Source organism: Homarus americanus, unplaced genomic scaffold (assembly GCF_018991925.1).
Source record: "Homarus americanus isolate GMGI-L3 unplaced genomic scaffold, GMGI_Hamer_2.0 scaffold50977, whole genome shotgun sequence".
Classification (NCBI taxonomy): domain Eukaryota; kingdom Metazoa; phylum Arthropoda; class Malacostraca; order Decapoda; family Nephropidae; genus Homarus; species Homarus americanus.
Window position 1 is genome coordinate 147001 of NW_024743619.1, and position 6044 is coordinate 153044.

General features: G+C 38.4%; 1 pseudogene; it reads right to left on the reverse strand.

Annotated features, from left to right (window-relative positions):
* Positions 1 to 3968: 3968 nt before the first annotated feature.
* On the reverse strand, positions 3969 to 5758 carry LOC121877195 (annotated as a pseudogene).
* Positions 5759 to 6044: the final 286 nt, after the last annotated feature.

Consider the following 6044-nt stretch of genomic DNA (forward strand, 5'->3'; position numbering starts at 1 on the left):
ACACCTAGGTCCTTCTCACATTCCTGTCTCAAATAGTGCAGTTTCATCATCCTGTTGGGACATATGAAACGCCTCCCACGCTGGTACGCCCCAGGTGCATCCTCTACTTTCACAGTCCGCCTGGTTTTTGATTTCCCGAAATAACTTGGAGTCATCAGCAAACATTTGTGTGAGGAGTGTACAACGTCAGGCATGTCATTTATGAAACAAACAAACAACAGCAGGCCCAATACACTGCCCTTGTGGTACCTCGCTTTGTGACAGGTACGGATGAAGATTTCCTGCCATTAACCACCACACACTGCTTGCGGTCAAGTAGAAAATCTTCTATCCACTGAGGACTTTTCCCCGAATTCCGTACTCTTTCCAGTTTGATTTTCAGCCTTACATGAGGTACACTGTCGAAAGCCTAGGAAAATCGAGGTATATATTGTCGAATTTACCACCCCAATCCAGAATATGGGTCCAAATATCCAACACTTTGAGCAATTGTGTTAAGCGGAGGTCCCAAAACCGTGTTGGCAATCCTTTAAGTTGTTTCGTATTACCGGTAGAAGTTCCATCGTGGCATCTCTGATAATACTCTCAAGTACTTTACATATTATGCTGGTCAGGCTCACCGGTCTATAGTTGTTCGTGGAGGACGACGCCCTTCTTGAAGATAGAATCGCATAAGACACTTTCCAATCACTGGGGACCTTTTGTTCATCCAGGCATTTACAGAACAAGATCTTCAGGGGCTCGGCAAGCTCATTACACAACCTCTTAGCACTCTAGGATGCAGGGTGTCAGGGTCGGACTGTTATGGACTTTAGCTTTGACAGTTTATTTCTTTTCCCTGTCCTGGCTGCAAAATGACAGCAACTTTAAACTACCCTTAAGACATTCTTGGGTACATCCAGAGTGAAATCAAGGCCCATGAATTGTCAGGGCATACAGTGGTCCCTCGGTTAACGAGCACAATCTGTTCCAGCAAGCTCAACCAACAACTTGTTAACCGAAACCATTGTTTCAATGGGTTTTTGGGTAATTGGTTCCAGCTCACCGAAATTGCATAAATTCAACAAAAAGGTAGAAAAGTACACTTACTTTGAGATGTGTATGTAGAAGGCTCCTGGATGATGATGTGATGGGAATTAGAATGGGGTGGAGGAGAAGGATGAAGAGAAGGCATTGGGGTGGAAGAGAAGTCACCCCATGGCACCATTTCACTTATAAGATTTTAGTTCTTGGTGTAATTCAAGATTATTTTCTTTAAATCAACACTCACTGCATTATATATTGTCAATATGTAAAATAAATTTCAAAATGACCAATAATTTGCTTGGAAACACAGAAAAGCATTCAGTTGAAGAGAGTCTCAAGCAAGATGTTACCTCCACTGAAAACAGAGAGACTAATGGTCATCTGGTGTGTTAACAGGCTGGATGGCACGCCAGAAACTAGTTTTTACCTTCAATTATGTTCAATATTTGGTTAAAATGACTAAAAAGTTAATATTAAACTTTTAAAAATTATTGAATAGTATAAACTTCTTGATATTTACTAAAATAGTAAGGAATTTAAGCCCTAAAACCGATTACTGTATTGGCGACTAATACTACAGCTGATGGACCGCCAAATGCTTAAAAACATGTTGAAGCCGTTCAGAAAAAATCGTTAATCGAGGATTGCTCGTTAACCGGGTTAAGAATCTTATGAAAGGTAAATCGTTAACCGAAATTCGTAATCGAGGCGCTATTAACTGAGGGATCACTGTATATATATGTAACATATGTGTATGTAATGTATATAATGTATGTATGTATGTATGTATGTATGTAATGTATATAATGTATCTATAACATATGTATGTATGTATGTAAGTATATAATGTATCTATGTAACATATGTATGTATGTATGTAATGTATATAATGTATCTATGTAACATATGTATGTATGTATGTAATGTATATAATGTATGTATGTATGTATGTATGTAATGTATGTATATTGTATGTATGTATGTAATGTATATAATTGTATGTATGTATGTTTGTATATAATGTATCTATGTAACATATGTATGTATATGTATGTAACATATGTATGTTATGTATGTATGTATGTATGTAATATATGTATGTATTTATATACCATATGTATGTAGTACTAAATGTAACAAATATATATTAAAATGTAGGTTGGAGCACAAAGTTGAAATAATGTAACATAGTAACACACCTGTCTTGATGGTACAACAACCACAACTTACGCGAAGTGGTAGGGTGGGTGGGGTGGCGAGAATTACATGGCCAGAGAAGGTCTCCCTCGGGGTCTTGATGAGGTCGAAGGTGCGGCCAAGAATACCACGGAAGTCGTCCTGCCTCAATACTCCAGACCATCATACCGCCAGGTTCTTGCTCTAGCATAGTTGGCCTACACAAGCAACAAAACACCATCAGTGCCAAATGAAGAATATTACTATCATAAAAAATATATTTCTCTATGCAGCACAAAGGAAGATTTAAAAAAAATCCAAAATAGCTACTTAATCCCATAAGAGTCCAACGACGTGTACCTTCACAACGCAGGAGTCGTGGTCATCATAGGAGCACCAGATTCTACTGTGGCTGTAGCTGTAGGTGTAGGGCTCTTCATACCTGGTGCTGTCTCTACCACCCAGTCACTCTCTGTCTTCTGAACTCACAGATCTGTGCCAAAGACAAGTTAATGAATAAGTACATGATCAACCTATCCTGGCATTCTCACACAGTTTCTAGACTGAGGAAAAATTAACTGTACACTCACTCCTCCACTTATCACATACCATAAATTTCTAAGCTTACATAACTGTGTATCATTATGAGCATCAAGGATGTTCATTACCTCATTGTAGCCTTAACATTCCTGGACTCCTGGTGTAGGGTCCTGCAGGTCCTGGTGGCTGGCGGGGGCGTAGTAGCCATGCTCATCTGTGTTAGAGTTCAGCTTCCAGCAGCGACTACAGAGGTACACCAAGGCGATCTTGGTGCTTGGCATTCCTCCATCAATCCAGTAATTCACAGCAAAGTCCTACAGTATAAACATAAAGACATTACATGACATGGCACAGTCCCCATATGACATGTATATTACCAGTATATCCATTGTGTAATTTATTTTGTCACACACTACCACAATATTTTCTTAGTTTCAAGCATATTTTTTTAAGTACAAAATTCATATTCTTGGAATGTCTCTGTCTCAACTATTAAGACAGTGTGAAACTGAATTTAAGATAAAACAATTCTCTGTTCCTATTATAATAAAAATTTAACTTATAAAGGCATGGTGCAATCAACATGTTGACCATATACCGTAATATTCATGACTATTAATCTTACACAGGCTGTGTGCAGTAGCACAAGGTATATTATCAGTATACAGAAGTGTGCACTTCATGGTAGATCAGAGAGGCCGTGACTCACCTGGTTGAGGTAGACATTATCTCCCGTGTCGTCGGGTACTGGTAGAGGCCAGACTGGTGGTGGGTGTAGGGGTCCCAGGCACCATGCAGGTGTATGCCATCAGGTTGATGATATCAAGATGCTTAGCCATACCGGGATATCATAGGCCGGGTCGATGGTGAGCTTACCGCCTGACACACCGCCAGGATCATGTTGTTAGCGTGTAGCGCTGAGAGGTCTGACAGAAGGCTGATGAAGTTCACCTGTGAGCAGCAACACCACATGTGTCAATGATTCTGGTCTGTCATGAAGCACTTCCATGTAGTCTCTGAGGCCCTGTGGTTGCTCTATATTTCAACAAAGTCTAACCTGCCTTGTGGTCACTTTATAAGTTCAAAATTTAATGTGAGGACTTTTCTGGTAAGTAAGTTAGAGCAATATTTCTGAACTAGGCATACATGTGGAATGTGTTTGTTGAGTTCTTATACTCGAGTTATTTTGTTATCCCAATATAATTAGTAAATTGGACACACTCACAGTGGCACATAAACCATTAACTCACCTTGTCCTCCGCTTCCCTCCACGCTGTGTTGGACTCCCAGTCCATATCCAGACCATCAAAGTTGTGGGCCTTCAGTAGGTCTATAACTGAGTCAACGAAGATCTTTCTTGGCAGGATCCTTAGCCATCTAAGGCCAGAGGAAAGATCAATATATCACAGATTTATAGACATATGTGAATACAGTACTGTATTTCCTAATTCATGGTCTATAGCTTTAATTCACAACTCATTACAAACCAATGAAGACCAATTTTTCCAAAGGTCCTGATTCTTCAATAAATAATAATCTCAAAACATGTGTTTCACTTACACTGGAATACTTGGTGGATCCTCGTTCCAGCCACCAATAGCTAGGATGGTGACCAGGTCTGTATTCTGCTCCTTGGAGGGCAGTGAACCTGTTGTAGGCATTTACCATAGTTTTCACAAAAACTCGTTGTATGGGTCCAACACCTGTAATCAGAATTCCTTAACACAAGCTACTCAATGGAATTTCAAATTTGGACTTAAATAGAAAAGATTAAGATACTCACAAGAGGTACAAAATATCAGTACTAGCCAGTGAATGTTGGTGACCATCACTGAGGGCTCTGTTTAATACACTTCTCAGAGTCCAAGTTCTAATTTAAAGTGAATTAATAAATAAAGTGCTGAATTATTGAAAACTTTGAAACCTTGTCCAATTTATTATTACTTCTGAGGGTTCATGAGAAATTCCAAATGTCTCTTGAAGTGAATTACTAAACTGGTTAAAAAGAATAGTCATGCTCTCAGCCAACCAGAAGTTACCAAAGATAAACAATTTGAAAAACTAAAACCTCATGCTAATTATTTCAAAGGAGTGATTTTTTAATTGAAGTGCATCAGGTGATTGGTTGTGCAGTAAATAAAATGGCTAGAAAATGGTGACTTACAAACAACAAACAAGTCAAAGTGGATTAATATATGGCATGCTTTTCCAAGTGTTGTTGTTTTTCCTCATAGTGTAGGATTTGGCCTTTAAAATCCAAATTTTCTACAAAGAGATTAAGGGTTTCTTTTTAAGAAAAAATTTTAATAAAATTAATTTAAAAGATAAGGTTACTTGATGTGGAGAGATAAAAAATCCTAATGTAATATTTGTATTAAAGAATTAATTCACAAGTTCTGTTCTGGCTCTCCTGATTTGGATGGATCACAAGATGTTCAAGAAATAATTATATTGTGGCATCTCACCTTGATTTTACTCCCACCAAGTCCAGCAAAACCAAATATGAGGTGAGTACAGATGGCTGGGTCAATGTCCTCAACATCAAACTTGGCATTACCTGGCCTGTACACGGCCCAGGACCCATAGTAGCACACCATCAAGCCATCATCAGCAGCTGGATCAGTAAACAGGAATTATATGAATGATCTAGTCATGTGAGAACAAAACTGATAAAATATGTTATCACTCGTATAGTAAAGTGATTCTATAGATGGGTGTCTCTATAACAACAAAGAACTCTAATGACAGTGGTATGGTCTGATGAAATGTCCACATTCGATAATACAGAACACTTCCAATTATGTCTACATTGACACAAAGACAAGATGATCAAGAACAATACAGTAGACTGAATATTGAATCTGTGTCACCTGAAACGGCGAGGGCAAGTGCCAGCAGTGAGAGAGGCACCAACAGCTTCATGGTGTATGTTGGTGACGACTAGGCTTTTTAGGTCTGCTCCACCATTTATATCCAGTGATTTTGATTCACTTCAACACGACACACAATCAGTACCTCCTGTGCACGCTGCTGATATACCATGTCTCCAGGCTGTGGGAAGACAGCTGTCAAGTAAGAAGTTACCAAATCCAAAGCTTCTCACATAATTAGTAAAATATCTTTAGTAAACTAATATAAATCATTATACAGTACAGTACTGTACTGTAATGACAACTAAGTGGGAAAAAGTATGACAAACAGTATGTAATACATATACACTTTTCCTCATTAACAAACAATTGGGAAGTCAAAATATTTTACTATTATCTTATTAAACACATTCAAGTTTCTAGTCATGAATA